Source organism: Triticum urartu, chromosome 5A, assembly GCF_056163025.1.
Source record: "Triticum urartu cultivar PI428250 chromosome 5A, HENAU_Tu73, whole genome shotgun sequence".
Taxonomy (NCBI): Eukaryota; Viridiplantae; Streptophyta; class Magnoliopsida; order Poales; family Poaceae; genus Triticum; species Triticum urartu.
In genome coordinates this window covers 627,147,826-627,160,376 of record NC_141877.1, presented here as the reverse complement: position 1 = coordinate 627,160,376, position 12,551 = coordinate 627,147,826, and the positions used below count along the sequence as shown (strand labels likewise).

The window sequence follows — 12,551 nt, the reverse complement described above, 5'->3', positions numbered from 1 at the left end:
TGCCCCCTGCCCCCGTATATAAAGGAGCAAGGGGGAGGTGCGGCCAGCCAGGGAGGAGGCGCGCCGGGAGGAGTCCTACTCCTACCGGGAGGACTCCTCCCCTTTTCCATGTTGGACTAGGAGAGAGAGGGGGAAGAGGTGGAGGGGAGGAAGGAAAGGAGGGGGGGGGGCGCCGCCCCCCTCTCCTTGTCCTATTCGGACTAAGGGGGGAGGGGCACGCGGCCCTGCCCTGGCCTCCTCTCCTCTCTTCCACCAAGGCCCACTAAGGCCCATTAAGTTCCCGGGGGGTTCCGGTAACCTCCCGGTACTCCGAAAAAATCTCGATTTCACCCGGAACACTTCTGATATCCAAACATAGGCTTCCAATATATCAATCTTCATGTCTCGACCATTTTGAGACTCCTCATCATGCCCGTGATCACATCCGGGACTCCAAACAACCTTCGGTACATCAAAACATATAAACTCATAATATTACTTTCATCGTAACGTTAAGCGTGCAGACCCTACGAGTTCGAGAACTATGTAGACATGACCGAGACAAGTCTCTGGTCAATAACCAATAGCGGAACCTAGATGCTCATATTGGCTCCCACATATTCTACGAAGATCTTTATCGGTCAGACCGCATAACAACATACGTTGTTCCCTTTGTCATCGGTATGTTACTTGCCCGAGATTCGATCGTCGGTATCTCAATACCTAGTTCAATCTCGTTACCGACAAGTCTCTTTACTCGTTTCGTAATACATCATCCCGCAACTAACTCATTAGTTGAAATGCTTGCAAGGCTTAAGTGATGTGCATTACCGAGAGGGCCCAGAGATACCTCTCCGACAATCAAAGTGACAAATCCTAATCTCGAAATACGCGAACCCAACAAGTACCTTCGGAGACACTTGTAGATCACCTTTATAATCACCCAGTTACGTTGTGACGTTTGGTAGCACACAAAGTGTTCCTCCGGTAAATGGGAGTTGCATAATCTCATAGTTATAGGAACATGTATAAGTCATGAAGAAAGCAATAGCAACATACTAAACGATCGTGTGCTAAGCTAACGGAATGGGTCATGTCAATCACATCATTATCCTAATGATGTGATCCCGTTAATCAAATGACAACCCATGTCAATGGCTAGGAAACTTAACCATCTTTGATCAACGAGCTAGTCAAGTAGAGGCATACTAGTGACACTCCGTTTGTCTATGTATTCACACATGTATTATGTTTCCGGTTAATACAATTGTAGCATGAATAATAAACATTTATCATGATATAAGGAAATAAATAATAACTTTATTATTGCATCTAGGGCATATTTCCTTCAGTGGCGGCGCCGTCAGGAGGGGGGCCGTCTGGCTCCAGTCATGCGCCTCCAGTCGCCGCCTCGCAAGGAGGTCTCGCCGGAGATGCGGGACAAATGCTTCCGTTTCTTGGCTAAAGGGCACTTTCTAAAGGACTGTACCACCGAAGTGGTTTGTCTTCGGTGTGGTTTGCCGAGGCACGTTGCATCGCAGTGCAAGTGGCCGTGCAGCCCTTCACCGGTGGAGGAGCTCCGGCGGGAGGCTGCGGCCAAGGTTGCGCACCGGTCGGGGATGGAGGGGGTGGCTCGGGATTCTGGGCGGTGGGTGGCGAGGCGCAGCAGAGGCGCCTTCCTACACCCCCGCCCCGCCCCCTTCTTCATCCGCCCTGCTCTGGCGGCTCCGGCATGGCCCCATCTTGCGCCGCCGCGCCTGCAGCTGGATGTGGACATGGATATTGGACCGGGAGAGCTGTGCACGGTCAGGAGGACCCGTGCGATGGACGAGCTAGAAGGGAGACTCCAGCACGCCATGGTGGTGTACGCGGGTGGTGACAGGGAGGAGATTTTGCCGGAGTTGGTGTTGGATGCGCTTCAGTCCAGGATGGGTATCCCACTGGATAGGGTATAGGTCCATCGGTTCAGGCCGGAGGATTTCCTCGTGGTCTTCGCTAGAAGGGAAGACAGGAACAGGATGGGGCTCCGGCCGGTGCTCGAGTTCCAGGGGCACCGGCTGGCTTTCAGGCAGTGGATCATACAGTCGCAAGCAGTCTTCGCCGCCATGAAATTCAAAGTGGGGTTGGAGTTGGAGGGAATCCCGCCCCACACCTGGGAATTGGAGGTGGTCGAACACTTGCTGGGCGGGTCGTGCATCATCGAGGCTGTGGCACCAGAGACCTCATCGCGGGCGGACATGTCGTCGTTCAAGCTGACAACATGGACGACGGAGCCGGAGCAGATTCCGTCTCGTCGGTGGCTTGCTGTGCCGGAGCCGGCGGAGCAGAGGGAGCTTTTCGAGCCTAAGATGCTGCAGTATAGAGTTCTCATCCATCTGGACTCGGTTACGACATTCCCGGAAGGGGAGGAGCCATCGTTCATGGGTGCTTTGTCTGATAGTGGGCAGAGCGGATTGCCAGACTCACCACCAGACATGGGTGCTGGACCGACCACTCGCTGGCCTAGTTGGTAGTCCGGAGTCCGGGATCAGAGAGGTAGCGCGGCAGGTGGTGGCGGAGGTGCGCCGGTGAGCAGGTGGCTCGTTGGAGGACCGACCGGAGTTGGTCCTGATGGGGATTGGAGGATTCCCCCGATGGTCCCATTGCCCCGGGTGGATAGCCGTGGGCTCGGCCCGCCTGTTCAAGATAGGGTGACTGCACGTCACTCAGCTTTTGACCGGAATGGGGGCATGGACCGGCTGGTGGAAGGATTAGAGCGGATTCAGACTCAAATTTCAAATCCTGTTCGTGCCTCGAGCTGTGCGGTGATGGTGCGGCAGACAGAGGGGGCCTTGGTCGCACAGGGAGCACCGCAGCTAGTCGTGCCAACTGTCTCGGTGCAGAGGGAGGAGGTAGTTGTTTTGACCCTTCGGCAGGACAGGGAGGTTGGATGCGGGGACGCAGGTGGTGACAAGAGTTCTCGACCAGTGGTAGTGGGACCTGTGGTGGTTAATCCCGAGGTCGTGCGGCAGGATCTGTTTGCTGAGAGGGTGTTGGATGCTGAGCGGGGGGACCGACAGTTTGTGGTGGTGCCGGACAAGACGGTGCATGGGATTGCGCACGAGAAGGCCGACCCAGACCAGGTTCTGGAGGGTAGCGACATGGTTGGTGCGGGACACGAGGTGGGGCCGCAGGTTTCAGTGGGACAGGTGAGGATGGAGGTTGGTGCGCTAACTGTGCCACCGGGCCCCTCCTCGGCTGGTGCGCTGCAAGTTGAGGTGGCCCGGTCGCCAGAGCAGGTGGCCCAGTCATTGGTTGCGGATCGGATTTTGCCAATGATTGCGGAACAGATCCCGGTGAGTGAGGAGCGAGAGTTGGAGCTGGGACAAGTGGCGGTTTCAAGGGGGCAGGGAGTTTGAGGCTGTTCGGCACGTTGGTTTGGACATGCAAAATCAGTTTCAGGCATGCACGACAGGGATGACACCCCAGGAGGCGGTGGCTTACGACAAGCTCAAGTGGTTCTGTAACGCATTAGTGCGTAAGTTGGCTCCCCCGCTACTCATGGAGGTGCAGTCGTCGCTCAGGCCACATGCAGAACATTTCACCCCTCGACGTACGACCAGGGGATCCAAGAGGGCTCTAGCAAGCAAATTGTGCAAGGCGACTCAGGCGGAGAACGTGCTCATGCGGGCGCTTGGCATCGTTCCGGAGGATTTGGACGGCAATGAGGATAACATTGCCGAGTTGGCTGAGATCTTTGACTCGCCATTAAAGGAGCAACCCATCTGGGTCATCGCTGCTTTGTTTGGGAAGGAGATGCCACCGGTGAGAGACATGGCCGCTGGATCTTCGGTAGTTATGGGAGCGGCATGAGTTCTGTTGGGTGTTCAACTTGGGTGGTGCCTAATGGGTTTTGATGGATTGGAACCCTAAGGTACTTTGTTGGAATGTGCGGGGGTTGAATAATCCGGCCAAAAGGAACGCGGTGAGGGAGTTTGTGGGAGAGGCTATGGTTAACATTGTAGGTCTTCAAGAGACGAAGCATGATGTAATTGACTCATATATAGCTATGCAAAGTTTGGGGCCATCTTTTGATGGCTTCGCTTATGTGCCGGCGGTGGAGACCTGAGGGGGTATTATCTTGGGGTGGGACTCGACGGTGTTGAGCATTGATAACATTGCCGTGGACACCCACGCACTCACGGGGAGCACTACAAAAAATACACTTCCGTGATGATACGTGTTTGTCACAGTAGGTCGCTTTTTTTGTCATGCATGTACATTCATGACAAATTTATGACAGAATCAAGATAGTCATACCTGTGCTGTCGTAGAAGTGTTCCATGACATTACCAAAATTATCATCACGGAAGTGTCCACTTCTATGACAATAAATCACACGTCACAGAAGTGCTTTCGTCAAGGGTGACCGACACGTGGCATCCACCGTAACGGAACACCGTTAAGCTATGGTCGGGTTTTGGATCCGATAACCCGTTAACAGCCCCGACCAATGGGGATTTTCCACTTGTAAAATCATCATTGGCTAGAGGAAACACGTGTCGGCTCATCGTTGGGACAGATGTCATCCACTCACTGGACAGAAGGCGCCTATGATATGTCGACACGTGGCACGGCCCAACAGTGGCCCATTCCTGTGAAAAGGCCGGCCCATTTTACTTGGTCAAAAGCCGGCGGGCCGGCCCATGGAAAGCCTGTTAACGGCCTGTTCGCATATAGCCCATTTATAGGCCGCTAACCCAAGGCCCGTTACGCCCTATCCGAATTAGGCCCAGTAGCGTCATCTGGGCCGTCCAATATGATTCCAGCCCGTTTTCACTTCTGGCCCATGTATAGCCCATGACGTCTTTCGGGCCATATGTGGCCCTTTGTAACTCTTGGCCCATTAGCGGCTCGTGCTGAAACTGGCCCATAACGGACAGTGTATTACTTTACACCCATTAACGACCCGTGGTGAAACTGGCCCGTAATGAACAGTGTATCACTTTATACCCATTAACGGCCCGTTATTCCGTTGGGCCGTTTCCAGCCCAAGTTAACTTTTGGCCTTCTGAGGGCCCATTTATTCTTGGGCTCATTTGCAGCATTCGGTTACTTACGGCCCATTACTATCATTTTCTGTTTGTGGGCCAAATTCAGCCCGTCGTTACAATCGGCCCGTTTGTGGACCGTTAGTCTGTTGGGCCATTTTCATAGCATCACCAAATACGGCCTATTAATGGCCCGTTATGGTCAACCCATAAAACGTACGATTTCCATTAAAGGCCCATCTACGGCCCATTAAAGGCCCGTACAAGACCCATAAATGAGCCGGCGGCCCATGGATCCTACGAGACATACAAGGCCCATGGATCCTACGAGACGTAGAAGGCCCATGGATCCTACGAGACGTAGAAGACCCATGGATCCTACGAGACGTAGAAGGCCCATGGATCCGACGGCCCGTGAAGGGCCATGGTCGGGCGAATTGGCCCCCGTTTGAATGATATAGCATATTCAAAGAATTATCCTACTCAATACTATCACCTCTAAAAAGCCTACACTATTACAACAAAGAGATCAAGGCATAGAAAGGTAGAATAATCCTACACTATACAATAAAGAAATTACAGCCGATTATACCCAGCGGGCATTATGGTTCGGCACAGGTGATAATAAAGCATACACAAACAGCAAATTACATACACTGGGCAAATATAGCTCATACATCATGGACGCGCATCAACTTAACTCCATTTGAACTATAATCTCTTCAGAAAATAGGATTGGCCGGATTCAGATAGCACAAATTTCAGTCTGCAAAATCTCCAATTCCTTCATGGTTACCTCAGTGTCTTGTTTCATTTTTTTGACTCCTGCATCTAATACCTGCATGTCCAGTCTCAACTTGTTGATTATACGTTGACAATCATGTACACGTTGTCTTGCCACCTCTAGTTGATGCTCGAGAACATCAGCACATTCCAATTCCAATCCATAATCATTCGGACAAGACACTATTTTGTACTACATGGCAAAATAGGACTAACAATAATGTTACACGTCACTTTCAAAAAAAATGTTACACGTCATGAAGCATAAGCAGGTGATATTTTAAAAATTATAAAAAAGATAGTCTGTGCAGCCTGCATACAGAAATCCCTCTTAGCTCACCAGAGGAGCATGATGTTGGGGCCCAATCGAAAACACAGACAAGTTACAAATTTAGACAACACGTTGAATATAAGTAAGCAAGCAGTTGGCCATTATGTGCCTCAATTAAAGTCTTAGGGAGCATAATGAACAGCAGAGGGTTTCATACAAACGTACTACAGCAGGCAAAACTATGCAATCATTAGCGTAGTATAAACTAGATTGTGAGCCTCATGCAATAATAGTTGGTTAATAGACTTCAAAGCTTCAGGCACACTTCGGCAGAGTAATTAAATGGTAAGGCCTTTAATTATGTCAACTAATAGTGATACAAGTACCAAACATCAGGCATGATTATTTGGCATCTCATTAACTAAGGACAAATAAAGCAATTGAAAATAGAAAATTAACTATGCCTGAAACAAACAAGGAATTAAATTGTTGAGTTGCATACAGTGACTTACCTTAGCAGGTTGAAGAGGCTCAGCGCAGCTCCTACTTCTCTTGCAAGGCTCCTTCCTAACATCTTGTACTTGTAAATCCTCAATCTTATCTTCATTGCACCCCCTCTGCAAGGTGACACAAACTAGCTACTCGTCTCCTTGGAAGATAAATATGCATACTTTTCAGTCTGTGAACACAAAAGGATGAGATTATAACAAAACAACACCACATAATTATGTCAACTAGTTACTCGTCTCCTTGGAAGATAAATATGCATACTTTCCTACTGTAGTGTACAGCCAAACCTTTATGTCACCTATGAGTTAGACAAGGCCCCACTATAGCAGCCCTTAGTGTTTAAATCGTTGACAAGCTCTGTTAGAGTGTTAGGTCAAGAACAACAAGTAATCAAAGCAAATAGTCCTAGTACGGCTGGCTGATGCAAACAAGCAATTGAACAGATGCGTGAGCAAATCTTACATATCAAGAAAAGAAGCAAAGAAGGAGGCTTAAAGACCATCACTTGACTGACCAGATTTAAGGGGCATTTAAACATCATGTGCAACGTATGAACTAACATAAACATTGCATATTCCAGATTCTACAATGGAATGCACATGTATTAGGTTATGCCATGTATGATGATGCCTAAATGTACAGATAGCAGGCAGGAGTGATTCATCATTGCACGCACAATTGAATTGCAGGTTAAGGGCCAGTTCGATTCCGCCTTTTCAGGGCATATTGTCAAAATAAGCCATAAAAGATGTAAAGAAGTCATTTTTGAGTTATGGGCTTGGGCTTAACTAATTTCGCTTTGGAGGGGGGTGTTTCGGGTAGAACCTCACTAAAAATTGAAGGGAAGGGGAATAATGAAATGACTCTGTTGTATGCCTATATTATACTCAAAATGCAACTGTTGATGCCCGTGTCACACCTGACCCTCAAGTAAAAACAAAACACACAAGCATTCGTTGCCCTGCCCGCTTGCATCTCCTCTCCCCTTTCCCTCTACCTCGATCCCCTGCCTGCAGCACTAGGGTTCCTCCAGCGAGCCGTCGCCACTGGTTGTAACGCCCCGAGACCGATGTGCCAGGTGTCCTCCAGTTATTCGCTGTTGTTGCCTTGTCATTTGCTTGCGTGTCATGCATTGCATATCATGTCATCATGTGCATTTCATTTGCATACATGTTCGTCTCATGCATCCGAGCATTTTTCCCGTTGTCCATTTTGCATTCCGGCGCTCCTATCTCCTCCGGTGGTCATTTCTACCTTTCTTTCGGGTGTGGGGGTTAAACATTTCCGGATTGGACCGAGACTTGCCAAGCGGCCTTGGTTTACTACCGGTAGACCGCCTGCCAAGTTTCATACCATTTGGACTTCGTTTGATACTCCAACGGTTAACCGAGGGACCGAAAAGGCCTCGTGTGTGTTGCAGCCCAACACCCCTTCAATTTGGCCCAAAACCCACCTAAACCTCCTCCATCATCTCGGTCGTTCGATCACGATCGCGTGGCCGAAAACCGCACCCCATTTGGACTCTCCTAACTCCCTCTACCTATAAATATGTGGCTCTCCCCGAATTTTTCGCGCAGTCCAAACCCTAGCCTTCCACCTCCTCGTGCCGCCGGACACATCCACCGACGGCCGGACATGTCCACCGCGAGCCGCCACGCGTTCTGGCCAACGAGAGGACGACACGTCATCAGCGCCGCCCCCGCGCCCTATCCCATCTCGCCGCGTGGCGCCGCCGCGCTCGCCCCCGCCGCCGGCCCGCGAGCCCGCATCAGGCCCGCGGGGCCCATCCCGCTGCCGCCGCGGCCCTCGCGCCTGCGCCCTCGCGCCTTCCGCCGCCTGCTCCCCATCTCCGGCGACCAGCCGCCGCCGGCCGCCGCGTGCCGCTGCCCGCCGCTCGCTCTCCCTGCCGCGCCTTGTCGCTGGAGCCTCGCGCCGCTGCCTCGGCTTCCGCACTCCTCCGCCGGAGCCGCGCCTCGTGACGCCCTCATCGCCGGTGGCCGCGCCGCCTCGTCACGGATCCGGTCGGGCCGGACCGGATCCGGCCACCCGCTCCCTTCCCCGCCGGCCCCGGCGATCGCCGGAGCCTAGAGTTCGCCGGAGCCGGAGTTGACCCGGATCGGGACCAGATCCACCGGGTTCCCCATCCAAACAGCGCCCCTCCATCCTGGATCTCCTCATCCCGCTTTGTCTCGTCCCCGCGTGGACTTTTCGCGGAGGTAGAATTTCACTAAGTCCGCGAAATTTCCAGATTCATGTGCCTCTTTTCATCATGTCATAATTCATCATTCTTGGCTCCGATTCATGCGTGTAGCATATCAAAATGTTCGCCTCAGAGAGCACATCATTTCGTCTCATTGCATCATTTTTATTTGAGTTCATCTTGATGCCCGAAATGCCGTTGGAAGAGTGCTATTTGAGTTAATTGTCAGATCTGCTGCATCAAATAGCTATTTGTCATTTTTGCCATGTTTAATGTGTGTATGATATGCTCGTGAGCTCTACATGTGCTTTGTTATATGTTGTGCCATCTTTCCAGAGGTGCTATCCATGTATTTTTGTGATATGTGTGGTGACTAGCACAAGCTTGCAAAGTGGTGCATTCGTTAATGCTGATTTCAAGGACTTAGCAATTCCACTAAGTCCTTGATCTGTTCTTATCAATATGCCATATGTTCATGCTGTTTCCTAGTGATCCGTGTCTCTTTTGAGGATGACCAGTAACGATGATTTGTTAATCTTGTAGTGCTCTATCCATCCATGTCTTTGTTTGCTTTTATGGAGCACCCTAGCTTGAGTCAATCGAGCTCTACTTTTGCTATTTCGTGAATCTGGGCAGATTGTCTACTTGTTAGTGATTTTGCCGATGATGTTGTAGTTGATCCGTGCATGCTATGTTGTTGTTCTTGCCATGGCTAGCTTGTATAATGTGTATTCTTAATGGGTGTATGCTTAGTTTGTCATGCCTTGATCTGTAGTGAGTGCATCGAGCTCGTAAACATGCCTACTTGATATCTGTTTTGCATGCTCCAGTTTTTCACTAAGTCTGTGATCTGATTATGTTTTGCCATGTTCACATGCTTGCAATTGTATTTTCTGATCCCTTTTGGCTCAAGGTCACTAAGGGAATTTTGTTAAGCTCTTTGAGTAGCTCCATGGCATGCTTTACTTTGCCATGTTAAGTTCCTGTAGCATATAGTCTTCTTGCTCCAAAGTGTGCTACCTGATCTGAAATTCCAAGCTTGTGTTAATTTCACTAAGTCTGAAACCTGTTATCAATTGCACTTTTGCCATGCTTGTTTGAACCTATTAATGGATGAATTGGCCGTAGCTCAGTGTTCATCTTTTGTTAAGCATCATGAGTGGATCCCTGCCATGTATTGTGTTGCCATGTTTGGGTGCCGTAGCATGTTTGTCTTGTTGCATTTAGATGGCTACTTGCTGTTTATCGCAGACCGGTGCCATATTTGTTTTGCTTGCCATTTCCAAACCGTGCATCCGATTCCGGTGTTCTTTATATCGATTTCAACCGAAATCACCTCACCTTTTCAGTGGAACACTTGGATTTCCAAGTTGAGGCCAGGTTCTATCATTCCTTTGCAAATCATGCATATGCATCGCATCCCGCATCCCGCATATCATACCATGTTCATGTGTTGGTTGTTTACTATGTTGTGTGTTTCTTTCCGGTGTTTGCTTCTTCGGGTTGGTTCTGATTACGTCGCGTTTGTGAGGACCCATTCTTCTATGACCGTTTGACTTCTTCATGGACTCGTTCTTCTTCCTTGCGGGATCTCAGGCAAGATGATCATACCCTCGAAATCACTTCTATCTTTGCTTACTAGTTGCTCGCTCTTTTGCTATGCCTATGCTGCGATACCTACCACTTGCTTATCATGCCTCCTATATTGTTGAACCAAGCCTCTAACCCACCTTGTCCTAGCAAACTGCTGTTTGGCTATGTTACCGCTTTGCTCAGCCCCTCTTATAGCGTTGCTAGTTGCAGGTGAAGATTGAAGTTTGTTCCTTGTTGGAACATGGAGATGTTGTTCCTTGTTTGGAACATGTTTATTTTGTTGGGATATCACAATATCTCTTATTTAATTAATGCACCTATATACTTGGTAAAGGGTGGAAGGCTCGGCCTTATGCCTGGTGTTTTGTTCCACTCTTGCCGCCCTAGTTTCCGTCATATCGGTGTTATGTTCCCGGATTTTGCGTTCCTTACGCGGTTGGGTAATAATGGGAACCCCTTGACAGTTCGCCTTGAATAAAACTCCTCTAGCAAGGCCCAACCTTGGTTTTACCAGTTGCACTAACAACCTATAACCTTCCCTTGGGTTTTCGCGAGCCCGAGGGTCATCTTTATTTTAAACCCCCCGGGCCAGTGCTCCTATGAGTGTTGGTCCGAAATGGGCAGCCTGCGGGGCCACCTCGGGGCAACTCGAGGGTTGGTTTTACTCGTAGCTTGACCTATCCAGTGCGCCCTGAGAACGAGATATGTGCAGCTCCTATCGGGATTTGTCGGCGTAACGGGCGGCTTTGCTGATCTTGTTTTACCTTTGTCGAAATGTCTTGTAACCGGGATTCCGAGTCTGATCGGGTCTTCCTGCTAGAAGGAATATCCTTTGTTGACCGTGAGAGCTTGTGATGGGCTAAGTTGGGACACCCCTGCAGGGATTTGAACTTTCGAAAGCCGTGCCCACGGTTATGGGCAGATGGGAATTTGTTAACGTCCGGTTGTAGAAAACCTGAAGTTGACCTTAATTAAAATGCATCAACCGCATGTGTAACCGTGATGATCTCTTTCCAGCGGAGTCCGGGAAGTGAACGCGGTGTTGGAATTATGCTTGACATAGGTTGTTCTAGGATCACTTCTTGATCATAGTTGTTCGACCGTGCTTTTGCTTTCTCTTCTCGCTCTCTTTTGCGAATATGTTAGCCACCATATATGCTAGTCGCTTGCTGTGGCTCCACCTCATACCTTTTACCTTACCCATAAGCTTAAATAGTCTTGATCGCGAGGGTGTGAGATTGCTGAGTCCCCGTGACTCACAGATACTTCCAAAACCAGCTTGCAGGTGCCGATGATGCCATTCCAGGTGACGCAACCGAGCTCAAGGAGGAGCTCGATGAAGATCTTGTCCTTTATGTTGTTTCGTTCTAGTCGATCAGTAGTGGATCCCAGTTGGTGTCGATCGGGGATCTGTGTAGCTTTTGGGGTAGTCTTCTTTTATTTTGGTTCCGTAGTCGGACCTTGATTGTATCTGGACGATGTAATGCTTTATTCATGTAATTGTGTGAAGTGGCGAGTGTAAGCCAACTATGTATCTCTTTCCCTTATGTATTACATGGGTTGTGTGAAGATTACCTCACTTGCGACATTGCTTTCAATGCGGTTATGCCTCTAAGTCATGCTTCGACACGTGGGAGATATAGCCGCATCGAGGCGTTACACTGGTGCACTACATCTTGTACTTTTTTGTTGTGTAACCCTATCTGCAAGTTGACACGGCTAATTTCAGACATCTCTACATGATACTACATTGCATATCCCTTGCGTATATTTAAACCACCAATTAACGATTGTGTGCGTACCATAAACTAGCCATGACTTTGTATGCTGGACTAGCAGGCACTCTAAGGGAGCCTAATGCAGTGCACTGGAATTCCTACATGCCACCTACGATTTTGTGTAATCTATTGCCCCTGTTCCTAAATATATGTCTTTGTAGAGATTCTAGTATGGACCACATACAGATGTATATAGATGCATTTTCGAGTGTAGATTCAATCATTTTGCTCCGTATGTAGCCTATAGTGGAATCTCTAGAAAGGCTTATATTTAGGAACGGAGGTACGAGGTAGTATCATGTATGACATCTACATATCTAATTTAGCAGCCAGTAGTAGAAATCATTGTCTGCATAGAGGGATTATTGGTCGAAAATCCTAGCAAAGCACGCTGGCAGGCACAGAAC

General features: G+C 49.3%; 1 pseudogene; it reads left to right on the top strand.

Annotated features, from left to right (window-relative positions):
* The first annotated feature begins 1,370 nt into the window (after positions 1-1,370).
* Positions 1,371-2,492, top strand: LOC147973528 (uncharacterized; annotated as a pseudogene).
* The last annotated feature ends 10,059 nt before the right edge of the window (positions 2,493-12,551 follow it).